This window comes from Triticum dicoccoides, chromosome 5A (assembly GCF_002162155.2).
Source record: "Triticum dicoccoides isolate Atlit2015 ecotype Zavitan chromosome 5A, WEW_v2.0, whole genome shotgun sequence".
In the NCBI taxonomy this organism is placed as follows: Eukaryota; Viridiplantae; Streptophyta; class Magnoliopsida; order Poales; family Poaceae; genus Triticum; species Triticum dicoccoides.
This window is the reverse complement of record NC_041388.1, coordinates 530,897,799-530,915,174: the sequence shown is the minus strand read 5'-3', so window position 1 is coordinate 530,915,174 and position 17,376 is coordinate 530,897,799. Positions and strand designations below refer to the sequence as shown.

General features: G+C 56.1%; 1 pseudogene; it reads right to left on the bottom strand.

Annotated features, from left to right (window-relative positions):
* The window catches only part of LOC119299889, a 31,912-nt pseudogene extending 25,596 nt beyond the window's left edge, over window positions 1–6,316 (bottom strand).
* Between the last annotated feature and the right edge of the window lie 11,060 nt (window positions 6,317–17,376).

The window sequence follows — 17,376 nt, the reverse complement described above, 5'->3', positions numbered from 1 at the left end:
GAAGGTGGCGCGCTTCTAACGTCTCTGTGTCAGCATCTTCCAGAATGGGCGCAGTTAGGTCTTGCAGCGCTGCGCCGAGTGAGTCGAGCGCTCCTCCGCCAAGGAGCTCGTCATGACTGATGACTAGCACCTCAGTGACGGTGCTTCCGTCGCTCTCTGCATGGGGGGAGAGGTTCGTCGTAGACCACCACGTTGGTGGGGAACGCGTCGAGCGACGCGGTGTCGGAGTCGACCAGCATCGGGTCGGTGGAGCCTAAGGACTCAAGTCTACGGCAGGCCCGCCGGAAACGTGGAGTTGATCAAGGAGGCCGCAAGGAGGTTCTCGGGGCAGCCCGTGCCTGCGTCGGACGCAGGTTTGTCGGAGAGGCGGACCTCGCTGACAAGTTCGGCCAAGGAGCTGGCTGCGCAAGCGATCTCAACGCCGCGCAGCGCGTCGATGCAAACTTCGTCTGGCGTGCCTGGCTGGCTGCGCTCGCCAGGGAGGAAAAGGGTTCCCATCCAGAATAGATCTCCAGACGACAGTGCACCAGGCCCCACGGTGGGCGCCAAATGTCGGGGGTTTAGTGCGACATATGCCAATGGATGGCTTGTCATGGTGGGGGCGAGTAGAACGTCGCCGGTGCCTGGAAACGGGATGAGGCGAAGACATGCACGCCGGCGAATCTTACCCACCTATAGGGCTCTTCGGGGACATAATACCCCTACTGCTGCTCTACGGGGTCTCCGCATGATCACTATGGCCAAGTGTTTACATGGTTGCTCCTTGAGCTGTTTCTTAGAGGTAGGAGAGGGCAAGGCTAGCTCTCTCCTTCTATCTGGTATGGTCTAGAGCTACCGGGTTGCAACCCTTTGCATGGGTGCCCTGGGGGGTTTATATAGGCCTACCCCCAAGGGTACAATGGTAATTCGTCTGGGCGCAGGCCCAGCCGTCAGTGCCTTTGGCCTCCGATTTCTCCGCCGACTGTTGGGGCCCGCCGGTTGGTGGGCCCCGCCGACTGGTCTGGTACGGAGCCGACAGGCCGTGTCCGCCGCGGGCGGGTCTTGCCGGCTGCTGATTATTATAGCCGTGCTTCTGATGACGCGGGCTTGGTCATCGGGTCGTGGCAACAGTCCCACCGCTTGGCGGGCGATCACTATTGCCACTCCCCATCACATCTTGATTAATGGTGCATGGGGCCCAGGGGAGGGCTCGGCCGACTCCCCAGGCCGACTCCTGACGGATCCAACTGGCGGTCCTCTCGCCGTCTCCTAGGGTCTCACTGACTGGTGGGACCTGCTGCTTCCGGGCCGTTCGGACAAGCTGTCGTGGGTGCAGGACTCGGTACTGTGGTGCTGATGTCAGGGCCGGCAAGGCAACAGTGCCACGCCGCATGGAGATCTTCCCGAGTACGGCGTGCTGTGGCCATGCCTGCCCTTGGTAAGGGGCGGGAGTGGGCTTCACTGTAGCCACGCCCCTGCCCCGTCCCCTTCGTTGAGGTCATGGGTTTGTTGGAGTCGCTGACCGACTCCCCAAAGCCGGCTTCTCTGGAAGTCGTCCCTGGGACTCGGCCATGAGCGGGCAGTCGGCCGCCCTGCCGTCGACTCCTCAGGAGGCGACTCTTCGCCCTGGGGTCTTGAGGGGCGCAGCCTACCCCGATGTCTTGAAAGGTTATGGGACTCGGGTTGGCCTACCCGTTGCCCATTACTCCGACACTTACGGAGGCAGAAGGAGGGGAACTTGAGTAACGTGCCCAAGCTATATAGGAACTTGGCAACATAACCGAAGCCAAGGAGGGAGACGGCGATCATGACAACGGGCGATGCGGTGATGGCGACCCATGGGGTCCCAGTGTAGGAGGTGCGGCGAGCAAAACCAGCCGGGAGGGGGCTGAGTTCCGCCATCCCGAGGAGCTGGAATGAGCCACTGCTCATCTGGGCTTTAAACATGCCGATGGAGGAGATCGTCGCGCCGCCCCCCGTCCAATACTTGGGCCATGGGGTCCCAATGATGCGTGCCAGACCCAACAAAATTATATTTCCTTTGAAGGACCAAAAATAAGATAGTCAGATCATAAACTGCCTTGGTTGCATTCAGCCCGGATTGATTCTATAGTTTTATTATGTCCCCTAAAATAACATTTCTACAGTTTTATGTCTCAAGAAGGAATTAAAATACTGGTTTGCTAATACTAAGTCGCCGAAGTTTTTCTTATGTCTCCAAAAAAAGACAACTAGGTGGAAATGTATGTGGTGCACTTTTCACTAAACTAAACTCAAGTAGTACAAAGTTATACTAAAACAACGTCAATTAATATTGATTAGAGAGAGTATCACACTTTAGAATTACAGGCACAGAAAACCCTAGTCAACTTTGATACAGAATCCAATACTCCAAAGTGGAATTACATGCAAAATCCATATATTGCCCTCTTTGCACTCACTCATGAATTTAAAAATATATTATATAGTGTTCGTCGTGATTTAACATGCATGTACACTTGTAACATTCGGTGGAACAACATACTACGTGTCTCAGATGGAAAAACAATAAACCTAGAATTTGAGTGGTCAATATATATAAAAGTTATTGAGGCACTCAATATATGTGTTTTTACTATGCAAGTGTACATGTTATATCATGGGAACATCGATGAAACTTTGCAAAATTCACATCTTTTTGGAGTAAGAAAAGAGAAAAAAAATATGGATTTTGTGTAAAACACTCTGCACAAATCCGAGATACTTAGCATATAGTTTATACATTTTTTTACATAAACCCACTAATATAAAATAGTATAATCACTAAAGTTAAGCTAGATGCACATCATAAAAGTAGAGTTTCCCTGATTAGCAATTTCACAAAAGAAAAACATGTTTCGAAAATGTGTTGTTTACCCTCGTATAAGGAGACCGCTGTATAAGCCCAACAATATCAACCAAGAAAACAAAACTAGGCACATATACAAAGGAATATGAACGGCGACAGTAAGTATATATATTTATTTGCAAGGAGGCAGTAGTAAGTATATATATTTATTTGGAAGGAGGCGATAGTAAGTATATTGATACATAGATATCCTATGTTTTTGTTTCTAATGCATAAGATAGATGATTGCTATTACCTCTGTCTCAAGATATAAGACGTTCTATAGGCACATGATAAAAAACAAAGGAAGCAAAGGAGAATGAGAACAAACAAAATGACGATTTTTTTGCCTTACAGCGATAAGTTCTTTGGGACTTCTAATAGCATGTGCTTTCCTCGTGAAATTATCGTCATTGCAGCAGGGTCTCTTTGACTGACTTGGTGAATTTATCAGTGACTCCTTTTGAAATCATGCGAGCTGATATTGATATTTGACTCATTATATAGTCAAGATGATACTATCTTGAAAAACTTTGGGCGTACAAGGTTCAAGATGTTGAACACTTCAGTGATGTGATTCTGGAGAAGTGTACCAGATAGAACTTACATGGAGTATGTACTCTGTGTAGTGATTCTAGCACATTGCTCGACTCATTCCGAGCTGTAGGTTAGGGAACATAAGCAACATGTCCCAGCATGAAGCAGCAACGGTGCCACCCCCATCACTGTCAATGATCTAAGAGAACCGAGTGTATCCAACCACTAGGATACTCCTATTGGCTTGCCAAGAGTTAAGCATTTTCCAACTTATCTGCTTTGTCACCTTTGACAAATACAAATCATACAGTAGTATGTCCTCCACTTTCCACCGTTGGAATTCCCTTTTCCATGTGCCTAATATGCCTTTAGGAAGTAGAACAGGAGGCCTTCGGGGAGACCCTCGCTGGGGAAGATGGCTCCTCTCTCCCCACCTCCCACCCCACCTCCGGCCTCCACCCACCCCCCGGCCACGACAAACCCTCCGACAGCCTCTCCACTTGAACTCACCCTCGCCACCAGTCCCCTGGACGCGCTTCTCCCCTTTGTTGCGCCACCTCCATCGCCATTCTTTGACCTACCCCATGTCAAAGCTGGCCTGGTGGCTCTTTCCTGCTTCCTGGGATGCGGCAATGCCATGGGTCTGGAATTTGAAGACAACTGTAGCTACTACTACCGTCTCGCCATTACCACTCCGGAACTACACCTCGCAATGCCCCTCTAGATCGTCTTCGACTTCTCTAACCGCCATCTTGATGCCATCATCGTCGCTACTCTGCTCCAGGCTGCCCTTGGCGGCTGTGCTGCTGATTTCTTCATCTCCATGTGCTCTCCTCTTGTCTTCCGCTTCCATGTGGCTTCCTCGCGAGTCGTAGAGATCATCCTAGCCCAAACCAGGGTCCGCCACCGCAACCACGCTTTCTCCTTCGCTAGAACCCTACCCCTGCTTCCACCACCTCCTCCCGCTGCTACCTCTTGCATGTCGCTAGCTCACCTCCTGCAAATTCCAGATGACCCATGTCTTCACTTTGAAGGTGTGGTATGGGCGCAGCTCCGATCTCCAGTCACCATCGACCCATGCTCCCAGCTACATGGATGCCGCATGCATGCGCATGTCATCCAGTTTCCGTTCACCCTCTATGCAAGCTCAATGGCCCTAATCCTTGCTTGCCTGTTCGGTGGCCACTACCACCACTTCAATGTCACTGACAACGATGACTCATGTTTCTCGTTCATCGTCGCCAACCCCGCAGTTGCCAAGCTCATCGCCTCCATTGGAGATTTGCGCAAACTGGGCATGCTGATTTGTTTCCCCTGGCCGCTGCTCCTGGGTGGCATCGGATGCTCGCTTTCCGGCGAGGTCATGACTCCTTCATACAGTGCCACGTCGTCCTCCCTGTTGGCGGTCGTTTCTACATCTCTGCCATCAGCGTCACCAGCTCTGGATCAGCGTAAGGTGAGACGTTATCGGCCTGATATTAGCTTTTTTTACCGTATGCTGAATGTTAACCGCTTTAACCATCTCTCTCCTCACGTACAATACACCTCTCACACTCATTTTTTCTAGATGACTTTCATGCCAATTAGTGTTAGGCCTGATGAAGTGTTGGTTGAGTCAGCCTTAAACCACTGTTTTTCGGTCAAACAAGATTTCCATGCAGTCAAGGTTCATGAGCTCATTTTAGCATCTTCTCCCGCTCGACCAAAGTTCAAATTCTCAACCATAGGTCCCTTGACTTTGAGGGTTTTCGTCTTTTTCTTTTTGACCAGCTAGAACCAGCCGTTGCTTACTGCAGTCGCTTCCATGCGTTATATAATTTTTTTTCTTATTCCCTCTGCCACCACGATCTGCATCCATCCTTGGCCCTTTTGATCAACCTCGACTGCCTGTCCATGTACCGCACCCGTCCCCCCTCATGGGCTCGCTACACGTCCGGTCAGCTCTGCATGAGCCCCTGGCCCACCCCATGCACAATGATGACTGCGCGGCGGCCTCGGACAAACCAAATCTCCCAAAATATCCGTACGCAGGGAGATGGGCTGCGCATGCGTGCGAGGAGCGCGCGGGAACCCAGGCATCCCCTCCTGCCTCTCAGTATATGCCAAATCTGGGCGCCCCACTTGCTCCCCCCGTGTCTAATCCAGACGATGCTACATCGCCTCCTGTCCCCCCCGCACGGCCCCTGTAGCCGCACTTTGCGAGAATCCTGCATTGGGAACCGACGAAGCCGCGCGGTCATGCTCTCGCTCGCCCATGCCGCCCCCAAGCTACCCCTGACCGGCATCTAGCCATCATCATCACGCTTAAACCCATTGTGCAGCCTAACCCGTCCGCTCATTCACCACACCACGCGCTCCAGTCGCCTCACGCATTGCAGCAACACGTAATGGATCATGCTTCACTGACACCAGATATGTTGCCCATGCGGTCCAAGAATGCCCCAACAACCTCATATCGAGATGCTCTTCTCTCCTCCCCCCCGCACTCACAGTCATCCGCAACAACGCCCCACATCTATAACTCATCGGCCTCTTCTCCCCCTCCATCTTTGTTCTCATCCACCACCATCCACCAAGAAGAGAAGACGCTGCTTTCGGTGCCTCGCCCTAGACCACTGTGTAGAAGTCTGCCGTGACCCTATCCGCTGTGCCCGGTGTTGGCGGAACGGCCACCGCAGCCACGACTGCAGGTACCAACGGATCTGGCCTCTCTTCCCTTCACTCCCTGATGCGTTTCCTTCAAGTCCTAATCCAGCTTTCTGCCCTCACAACATGAATCTTGGTAGCTCATCATCGGTGCCGCCCCGCGACCCACGCACAGTCATGATCGGCGACGTTCCTATCATCCTCTCGGAGCCCTTCCCCGTTGTCTGCGTCCCCTCTCTTTTCATCCTCCACGGCGTTCCCGTCGCCACAAATGGGGTCCCCCTGCATCCACACTCACTACCACGCCCCTCCGCCCCTCCGCTCACTCCCACCACTCCACTCCACGCACCCACCCACACTAGTTCATCCCCGTTCGACACCGAGGCACTGCGGGATCGTCTCTCCATGTTTTCATCGCATCATAGTTCACGAGGGCCAACTCTCACGTCTTTGAAACCGAATCTGAGGACGAGCTGCCTCGCCCGGTCCATGAGGCTGGTCTGCTACCACCTTATGGCGACATGCCTCTCGTTGCCACACCACCCTGCCTAGTCCACTGCCGCGCCGCTTCACCTTCGCTCACCTCTAGAACCCAAACCGAAACCCTACACCCCTCATCCTCCGCGCCATCCAACACACTTGCGGCAACCCAGCCTTCATTATGGGAGGATCTTGGCGTAGGGTTGCCTGTCTCACTTTCCACACTCATGCTGCATGAAACGATGTTGTCCACCATAGCCCCATCGACTTTGAAGGCAATGTGATCACTATAGAGCCTGTTGAGAACACAGACCGTGCCATTGCCATCTTCACTGATCTTGTGGAGATTGAGGTCTCCGAATTCCCACACAAACTCTGGTACAACGATGGCATCCGCTTCGCTCTGGCCTTCCTCGGTGACGTCTGTGCCGTGAATGACTTCTGTCTTCATGGCATAGATTACACCTCTGTCTCCGCCCTTGTCCTGCTCTAGGCTGGCAAGCCAGCTCCACCTGGCATTGTCATCCAGCTCCCTCCCCTCAATGAGATCAAAATAGCAAAAGTAGTAGAAGTATCCCGCTGGCATCATGGCGAGGGTGCCAATCCCTTTGGTGGCGATTCCTCTGACGGTGACTCTGCGCCGTTTTCCCAGCGTGGCTCCCCACGTCCTCTTTCTCCCGACCACATTGCTCCGGTGGTCTTTGCTGTCAGAGCTGGCTGGCTTGCGGATCCCACCTATGATGACACCAAGCAAGTCACTCACCATGCTGATGGTGGTTCACGTGTGCTTTCTGCCTCTCTTAGCGGAGGCACGGGTGAATCCGCTCTTTCGTCTGCTCTCCCACCACTTAGCTCTGTGCGCGAACCCCTCATCATCTCTGATGATGACTCAGCTGGCTCCGAGGACATTCACGTCCCTCTCCTACATGGCGTTGTTGGGGACTCAGTGGACGCGGTGCATGAACCTGCTGACTCTGTGCTGCCCCCACCTTTCATCCGTCCGGTTCCTCGGGCCAGGCCTGTTGCACCACTAGCACCGCCCATTGGCCAATCGAATGATGCCCCGTGTCATGGCCCTTTGGTGTCGTCAGACACGTCCGCTTTTGCTGCGTTCGTGCTGCCCATACTCGCCCCTGTCGCCTTCCCCTCCTTCACTTTCTCTGTTGGGGAATCTTCACGTGCAAATGGTAACTCCCCTCCTCTCGTACGCTTACTCAATGAACTCCTTTAACCATTGTTGACAATAATCTGACCTCTGCCACGACAGATGCAGCTCTCTCTCTCTCTCTCTCTCTCCAGGACTTTGACACTCACGAGAGCACCATACGCAAGGAACGCCATAGGACATCTCGTGACCACTCCTCCAAAGACAAGCTGCACTGTAGCGCACGGCTTGCCGGCAAAGAGGACAAGTACTCATGCATGATCTCCAAGGCCGTCAAGGACAAGGCCGCTCACCTCTCTGTTGCGGACGTGGACATAGCCATTGATCACGCCGTCCAGGATGCCCGCCTCGACGCTATTGATGGCCCTCCTGCCTTTGCTGAAGACCTGGCCACCATTGCTGCTCTGTGGCGCCGATGACGGCCACATTGCAGCTATCCTTGGCTCTAAGGCCTCTGTCTCCGGTGAGGAAGACGCACCATGATCCGCATCCCAGGCATGCTCTGCCCCTCGGCGTCGGGGCATAGTCGTACGTTGTCGCCTGTCTCTGCTACTTCTTATGTCCTAAGTGTGTCGTTGCTCTTTTGTTCATCGTGTCTGCTGTCACTAGGCCCATCACTATCCTCGCGTCACTAGGTAACTTTTGCTCTCGCAGAACTCTTGTACTCTTGCTTATCCAATCGGTGTATGAATCATCCTAATGAGTAATGCTGCAATCTCTATTTTCTCTTGGAATGTACGTGGCTTGGGCGACGATGCAAAGTGCTCTGACGTCCTATCTGAATTGCTTGCGATCAAACCTCCCATTGCCCTCCTACAAGAATCAAAACTCGATACTTACTCCAACTCCAAACTAAGATCATTCTTACCACGTCACGTCGACCAAGTTTTCTCGTTACCCGCCATTGGGACGGCTGGCGGCACTATTTCTACCGTTAACACAACTTCTCTCCAAGTTATCTTGTACATGCACCTCACCTTCTCCTCCACCCTAATTCTAAAATCAACGGCATGTGCTCGCAACATTGCCATTTCCAATATATATACTCCCTCTTCATGTGCGCTCAAACAATCCTTCCTGGATGAGCTCCTAGCTATCGCACAACCAGATGATTCTCCCTGGTTGATTGTTGGAGACTTCAACCTCCTTCGCTTCCTCTCCGACAAAAAACAACAATGCTGGCCAACGCGTTCAACCAAACCCTGGACGACCTAACTCTTATCGAGCTGCCACTCCTTGATCGCCAATTTAAATTGTCAAACAATAGAGCAATGCCCACCTTAGAACGGATCGACCATGCTGTTTTTAACCTCGTTTGGGCCGATGCCTTTCCTAACACATCTCTATCATCGCTCACACGATTCACGTCCAACCACATCCCTCTACTCATACACGTCACCAGAACGATCCCTGGGTCTAACTTCTCCAAATTTGAGCCTGGTTGGGCCAATTTCCTTCCATGTAATGATATTGTTAGGAAATGCTGGGCCCCAAACCAGCCCACATCAGCCAACTCGGCCGTCACGCTTGCTTCCTCGCTCAAAAAGTCACGGGCCTGCCTCAAAAAATGGGCATGTTCATGTATCCCTACATCCCTCCATGAATCTTGTTGCAAAACTGCAATCTCTGCCTTAGACCATGCCAAGGAATCCAGGGCTCTCTCCCAATCAGAACTCCTCACTCGTAAGATCATCATATCGATCCTTAAATGAACAATCCAGGAGAAAATGACATATAGGAGATGGCGTGCTAAAGTTTCCCAGGCCATCCATGGAGGGGAAAACACAAAATTCTTCCACATGTCTGCCTCCCAACATTTAAGGATGAACAAAATCTTTACACTCACACGTGACGGTAATGACTTCACCTCTCACCACACAAAGCTGAGATCTTATGAGATTTTTTCGTCTCTCTCATTGGTACACCAACAAATATATCTTGGGCCTTTGACCTGAACGCTATCTACCCACATCTTCTTGCCGGCTTGCACGTCCTTGATGAGAATTTCTCGGAAGATGAAATCAAGCTTATATTCTTACAAATGAACCCCTAGGCCAACCCTAGGCCAGACAGCTTTGGGCCTATCGGATTTCGGGTTCCGGCAGACCCTTGAGGTTCGAACACTGGGGTGCACGTGGAGATTTTTCCTTCTACCTACCTGCACCCCTCCGCCTCGCTAAGATCTAAGCTATGGAAAGAACAGCACAAGAGACACAGGGTTTATACTGGTTCGGGCCACCGTTGTGGTGTAATACCCTACTCTAGTGTGTGGTGTGGTGGATTGCCTCTTGGGCTGATGATGATGAGCAATACAAGGAAGAACAGCCTCGCGAGGGTCTGTTCTTGGCTGGGGGGATGAACTGCTAGGAGGAGTTCAGTCGCCCTTCTCTCTCTCTGTGTGTGTGATGCTACTCGATCCGATCCTAGCTAGTTTCTCTCTTGGCTTCTAGATTCTCCCTTCTTGATTGCCCCTCTACCCTGGGGGTGGCTAGTCCTATTTATAGGCAAAGGCCCTGGGCCTCTTCCCAAATATTGAGCGGGAAGGGCGCCAACAATTGGCCATTTTGAAGGGGAACATCTGGTACACTTATCCTGACTAAAGTTGGTCCTCGCCTGCCAAAGGCTCTGGTGGTGACGCTGGCTTGGGCTCCACAATGACTTCTTCCCTGCGGTTGGACTGGTCTTGGTCTCGTTGCACCGAAACGGGTGCCTTTGCTTGATGCTCTCGCCTGCGCTTGCTCCCTTTGCACCAAAGAGGAAAGGAGGACACTGCGCGGCTGGCGCCCGCCTGGCGCCTTTGGTCGTCATGGCTTGCGTCATGGGCACCTCGTGAGGTACCCCTCCTTGATCTCTCCATCTCCTCGCGAGCCAGCCTGATGAGGCCGTGCCTAAGGAAACTCCGTGTCGTCCGCCTCGCGAGGCTTGGCCCCTCGCGAGGGTCTTGGGTCTGTGTTGATGAAGATGGGCCGCGCTGGGCCCCCTTTTGAGCCACGCCGCAGGCCGCAGGCAGGCAAGTCTGGGGACCCTTGTTCCCAGAACGCCGACAGTAGCCCCCGGGCCCAAGGCGCGCCCGGACTTGGCCGTGCAGGGAGGCAAAAGGGCAAGAGTGAAGCGCCGCGGGCCCTAACAGCCTGCGGCCTTGGGTGCCGCGTGGCGGTTAACTGGACGTGGGTGCCTCAGCAACCGTGCGAGTTGATAAGGGAGCGGCATCTGCCTAGGCTTTGCTTTTTTTGCTTTCTCCGGTTGCTGCTCAGATCTCCTTTCTTGCGCCTCTCCTTCCTTCCTCCAAAATTTCCAGATCTACTCCGACCACGTGACCTAGGAAGCCATGGCGCCTCGTCAGTCCCCGACCGGAGCTTGGTACTTGTCTGCCCTGGACTCGCTGAACGTGTCGGAGGCAAGCCTCACCCGGTTGTGCCAGATGGCGGCGGCGCAGGGCATCGACGGGGCGAAGGTGTTCAAGGCCGGCTCCGCCACCCCTGAGGGCCAAGGGAGCACCTTCTATCCGTTCTTTGTAAGCGCCATTGCTGCTGGCCTGGTGCCTCCCTTCTCCGAGTTCTTCTCTGTCCTCCGCCATTATAAGCTACAGGCTCTGCATCTCCACCCCAACTCCGTCCTTCTCCTGGCAATCTTTGCCTATTACTGCGAGGCTCACATAGGGGTGCAGCCCTCAGTGGCCTTGTTGCGCCACTACTTATACCTCTGGACCTCTCGCGGTCCTGCTTCCGCGTGCGCGAGCTTCATCGCGTATGGTGGCACCATTGCCATTTCGAACCCCGGGAAAAGGATTGAGGGCTTCAGGAGCAAGTGGGTCTTGGCAGATGCTGGGCGCATCCACCCTCGGTTGATCTTTCCCACGGAGCAACCCACGAGCTCCAGCGATTGGGGTCGAGCGGAGCTCGCGGACCCCTGCGCAAAGTTGGTGTTGGAGAAGATGGACGCGGATCTGAGGCCGGCCAACATGGCGGCGGCGAAGCTGACCGGCGCATCGCTGCTGAGGGAATTCCTGGAGCACCAGCTGGCTCCACTTCGGCAGTACTCACTTCCGATGTGGAGGCCCCATCCGAGCCCCGCGGCCTTGGCCGACGAAGATCTGGCTGTGGTCCTCCAATCTCTAGTCGGGGGCGATGTGGCGAGGTTGGAGGGCGCTCCTACACCCTTGTTCCTCCGCGACGACTGGGAGCAGGTAGTGGAGTCCATGCCCGTCTTCAACGGGGACGGGCCCGTGCCCATGGAAACTCCCGGGGACTCGGTGGACATGTCCTGCGACGACTCCAGCGAAGAGGAGGAAGGAGGGGAGCGGGAAAAAGGGCCTGACTCCGAGGCGACTGACGGAGAGTCGAGGGCTCCCCTCCCCCGGCACAGGTCCCGCGCTCTCCGCCTCTCTCCGAGCGATGACGGCGAGGATTATGACGAGCAGGGCGGCGGGAGTTTGCCCCCGACCCCGAAGAAGGATAGGACCGGCTGATCTCCCGCGGGTCTGCCCTGGCCCCGAGGCGGACCGCAGATGCGCCTTCCGCTCCCGAGCTTCCCAAGGTTGACCCTTCCAGCCGGCTTTCAGGCTTCAAATTTGGCCGGAGGCTGCCTGAGCTCACTAGCGACAACCCGTAAGCGCTTAATTCTTGTCTTTATTTCTTGTTCTACCGCTGAGGCTTGACGTCCACATCTCTTGGACAGGCTGGCGCCCGCAGCAAAGAAGCCGAAGGGAGCTCCTGAGGTTCCATCCGTGGCAGCGCCTCTGCCCGCGAAGGAAGGTGACCGCGACGCATGGGCTTCTCCTGCCCGTTCGTCCTCGCGAGGTCTGGCTGAGCCGGCTGGGGCGAGCACAGCTCCCATGGCCCAAGTGACTCCCGAGGTGCCTTTGCCTGCTGCCGCCACTATAGCCGTTGGGGCGCAGCGGGCTCCGCCTCAGGATGCTGTGGTCGTGCTGCCGCCTTCTCCTCCACTTCCACCGATTGCTGTCTCTCTGACTCCTCCTGCCGTTCTGGATCGTGCTGCTACTGAGCTGGACCGGCTGCGGCAGGATCTTCTTGGCGCCGACCCTCGCTTGGTGGCAGGGCGCTTGGAGCTGGCTTCAGAATGGATTCGCTTCGACGCTTCGATTCGGGCAGTGCTGGTCCAGGCCTCGATGGCTTGCGATGAGGAGAGGCAGGCTGTCCTTGAGGCGAAGGCTGCCCGTGACGTAGCCCTGGGGGAGGTGGTCGACGTCCGTGGTCGCTGCAAGGCACTGGAGGATGAGCTACAAGGCCTGCGGGACCAGCTCGCGAAAGAGGCCTGCCTTTGCCAAGAGCAGGAAGAAGGCGTGAAGGCTCGCGAGGCGGCCATCAAGGAGAGGGAGGTCAAGCTCAGGAGGTGCCGTGACCACCTAGGCGCGCTGGAGCAGGAGTTGGGGGCGAGGAAGGTCAAGCTGGACGACAAGGCCCAGGTTCTTGCCGAGGACCGCGTGGCCTTCACGGAGATGGAGGCGAAGGCTCGCTCCTCGCTGAGGACACTTTATGACAGCGGCCTGGAGAGCCTGCTGGCTGGCGCCGAGGACGGCCCCGCCAAGCTGCTTCCCTTCCTGGTTCGTGCTCTTGAAGATGTCGCCCTTGGCCTTGGCCCCATGGCCGAGGCCGAGGCACGTGTCCTGTCTTCTGCAGCGCTGACGCGGGTCCTCACCCACATCTACCTTCGCGATCCCGGCGTCGACCTCGACAACCTGCTGGAGCCAGTAAGCGGCGAGCGTGCCGCTACCGTGGCCGTGAAGGGTCGCGCGGAGGCTCTGCTGGGGAAGTTCTGGGCCCTCAGCACCAAGCCGAAGCAAGGCGCTGCCGACCCCGCTGCTCCATGAGGCGAACCCACTCCACGCTACTCCACCGCCGACAAGTGACTCCGTTGTGGCTCCTGTCCTGCCTTTAATTCCTGCACATGTATCATGCCTCGGGGAGGCGTTTAAACTTGCATTTGGCATTGAGATAACAGTGTGGACAGTAATATTTTCTTTTGAATTCCTTGAAATTTACGCTTTTCCTTCCTACTTGCTTGTGTTCTACACCGGCAGAGTCCGGCCCCGCGCATACCTCAGCCGCCGATAGCCCCGACCAGAAACCAGGACGGGACCAAGGAGTGAGGGGCTACGTGACAAGTTAGGCTCCTGAGTCACGATGCTCAGGAGTCCCCCTTGGCGCACGAACACCAAGTAGGGAGGTGTGATGTGGGTGGATCTACCGTTCTATGTCTGCAGAGCCCGGCCGCGCGCATACCTCAACCACCGTTAGCCTTTCGGAACTAAAGAGTGAGGGGCTACGTGACCAGTTAGGCTCCTAAGTCGCGATGCTCAGGAGTCCCCCTTGATGCTCAAACGGCCTTTGTACCTTGGCTCCGCTCGGGGAGAGACGCGTGACGAACCAGGACCGGGGGGCCTGGCTGGGTGGCGTGCGTCTGGGCGTGACCCAGGCGCAGCCCCCGTGCCCAGCCCCCTCGCGCGGCACTCCCGAGGGGAGGCGTGACGATGAGGCTAGACACTAAGCTCTGGGCTCCCTGAGGTTGATGCGGCCCGGGGGCCGCCCTTAGTTGTTTATCACCAGCGTGGAGCATAGCGCTTCCATATGTGTACGGGCATAGCCGCTCCTCGGCAGTGTCGTCAGCCAGTGCGGAGCATGGTGCTTCCACTGGTACGTGGGAGGGGGCTTCCCTCCGGGAGGAGCCCCCGGGGCGTGTACAGCCCCGCACTGACACGTGGCTGGCACGGTAGGGCCTGGCGAGGTGTATCTGGGTACCCGTGAGCCAGCGCGGGACTCACGTGGCCCTACCTCTAGGCGGGTTTCGCCTGGCACTGGGCCTTATCTTGTGATGTGTCCCTGCAAATTTGGTTAGATGTCGGCACTCTACGTCCTCGGGTCCCGACCCTCGAGCTGGTCTCAGCCGTCGCTGGTATGCCAGGTCGCGATGCCGTGGACAAGGCCAGAGGGTGAGGGCTGGAGAGCCAATAAGAGCCCTGAGTCGCGATGCTCAGGTACCGCCCCTTTAACGTGCAAGTGGTCGGCATGGAGAAGAAGAGGTGTCGTGGACAAGCATCAAATAATCAAGCATGGTGGGTCGAATGCATAGACGGAAATAAACCCAAAAGGGATACATGCCGCTGGGTCTGGCCCGAGCGACTTGGGGGATGATGCAGCCCGAGGGGCACCCCCAACAAGGTAAGCTAACAACATGAAATAAAAGGGATACATGCCGTAGGGATAGACCCACGCGGCCTGGGAATAATGCAGCCCTGGGGGCGCTCCCAGCTGGAAATGAAACTTGAAAGATGTCACCTGATGATGTTGAGGATGGAGTGTTGGCGTAGCAGACTCGATGGGCTGCAGAAGCCGATCCTCACGAGCCCCCAGGCCCAGGGGCCTCGGGAGGCTCCGGAGGCGCTGGTGTCTCCTCGCGGACCATCTCCATCTCCGCCAGGGATGCGGAACGCCTGGCCTCTTGAGCCTCCATGATGCCCCTCATGAGGCGCTGGTACGTGGCAGCCGCGTTCGGCAAGCCGTAAGGCATGCAAACGTAGCTGTGGGGTGGACCTTCGTAGCGCCCCACTCGCGAGGGCCAGAGGCGCTCCAGAGAGGCGACTCGGTTGAGCCCTGGTATGTCGATGCAGACGCGCAACCCACCATCCTCGCCTGGATGGGGAGCCACAGCTGGTAGGCGGCGGCTGCCTTTCATGACTCTTGACTCCTGTAGCTCCTGAATGGCCTTGCTGACGAACTCCTTAGGGTCTGGCTCTCCTTGCCTTACTCCTTCTTGAGGGAAACGTGCTTCGAAACACGCCTCCATGTGGTGCCTAAGCGCCTCCCTCGTGACCTTAGCCAGGTCGGTGGCCCTCCAGGGGAGATCCCCCGAGCCCTGCCTGAGGAGGGTGCCGGGCGCACTTTTGTATGTGATGGAAGGAGGTTCCCCCTGGGCAGGCGCGGGCCCTGAGGGGCCTGCCTCCTGAGGGGCCGGGCCGGACGATGTCTTCTTCTTCTTGGGGGCGGTCTCGGGAAGCCTCCTGCTTCCGCGATCCGGATCTTACAGTGATGCGGCCTGAAAGGCTCATTCCAGGAAACACACCGCGTCCTTCTCTTCATAGGGCACCGTGATGACTCCGCCACTTCCTGGCATCTTGAGGACATTGTAGCTGTGGTGAGTTACGGCCATGAACTTGGCCAGCGCTGGGTACCCAAGGATGGCATTGTACGGTAGGCGAATGTGAGCGACGTCGAAGTCGATGAGCTCGGTGCGGTAGTTGTCGCGTGCCCCGAAGGTGACAGGGAGGCGGACCTGCCCAATCAGGACCGTGGAGCCGTCGGTGACTCTGGAGAAAGGCTTGGTTGGCTGAAGCTGGTTGTAGGGCACATGGAGATTGTTGAATGTTTCCACAGACAGGATGTTGAGCCCTACCCCGCCATCGATGAGGGTCCTGGTGACCACCACGTTGCTGATGATTGGGGAACAAAGCATTGGGAGGACTCTAGCTGTGGCCGCACACTTGAGCTGATCTGCTAAGCTGAACATGATGGCGCACGCCGACCACCTGAGAGGGCGCGTGGCTTCGAGCTTGGGGAGGACTGCATTCACTTCGCGGGCGAACTGCTTGAAGACGCGTTGAGAGGCTGGGGCTTGAGCCCCGCCGAGGATGCAGGCGATCGCGCGCGGCTCCTGGAAGCCCCCAGCCCCCTCATCCTAATGGCGGTCCTCGTTTCTCCTTGGCTGTGGCGGCAGCGGAGGGAGGCCTGCGTTGCCTTGCGGGTGATCCTTGCGAGGATGATCCCTCCAGTCTCCCTCGTGAGGCGGGTCTTGCTAGCGATCCTCGTGAGGTCAATCGCGCCACCCTTGGCGCGGGCATCAGTCTTCCTAGCGTCCTGCGTTCCTTCCTCCTCCTCGACCGTAGCCCCGGTCACCGTGGTCGGGGCGACGTCTGATCCTTCCTTCTCGCACGGCTCGGAGCTCTTGACATTCGTTGGTATTGTGGGTGTGGAGGTCGTGGTACACACAGTACCGACTGCCCTTGGAAGATGCGGGCTGATCTCTGCCCCGCTTGGTGTCTAGTTCAGCCGTGAGCACGACAGCCCCCTTGCGCTTCACATCCTTGGCCTTGGGCTTCTTCTCTTCTGGGTCCGCAACAGGCAGCTTGAGGAGGGAGAGATGCCCTTCCTTAGCCCTGGCGCACTTGGTTGCCAAGTTGAACAACTCCAAGGAAGTGCACAGGTCTTCATGCATCGCCAGCTCCTCCTTCATCTTGACATCGCGCACGCCGTCAGAGAAGGCTGAGATGATAGCCTCCTCGGTCACCTTGGGAATCTTGAGGCGTGCATTATTGAAGCGCTGGATGTACTTCTGCAGGGTCTCTCCGGGTTGTTGCTTGATGCGGCGCATGTCGCTCACGGCGGGTGGCCGGTCGCGAGTACCTTGGAAGTTGGCGATGAAGCGGGTGCGCATCTCGTCCCAGGAGGAGATCGTGCCTGGAGCCAGGTTCAGGAGCCAGGTGCGGGCCCCATCCTTGAGCGCCATGGGAAACCAGTTCGCCATGACCTTCTCATCTCCATTGGAAGCTTCGATGCCCAACTCATAGAGCTGGAGGAACTCCGCAGGGTCGGCCGTGCCGTCGTAACGAGGAGGCAGGTCTGGCTTGAACTTGCCGGGCCACGCGACGCTGCGTAGCTCGGTGGTGAAGGCACGGCAGCCTGCTGTGGCC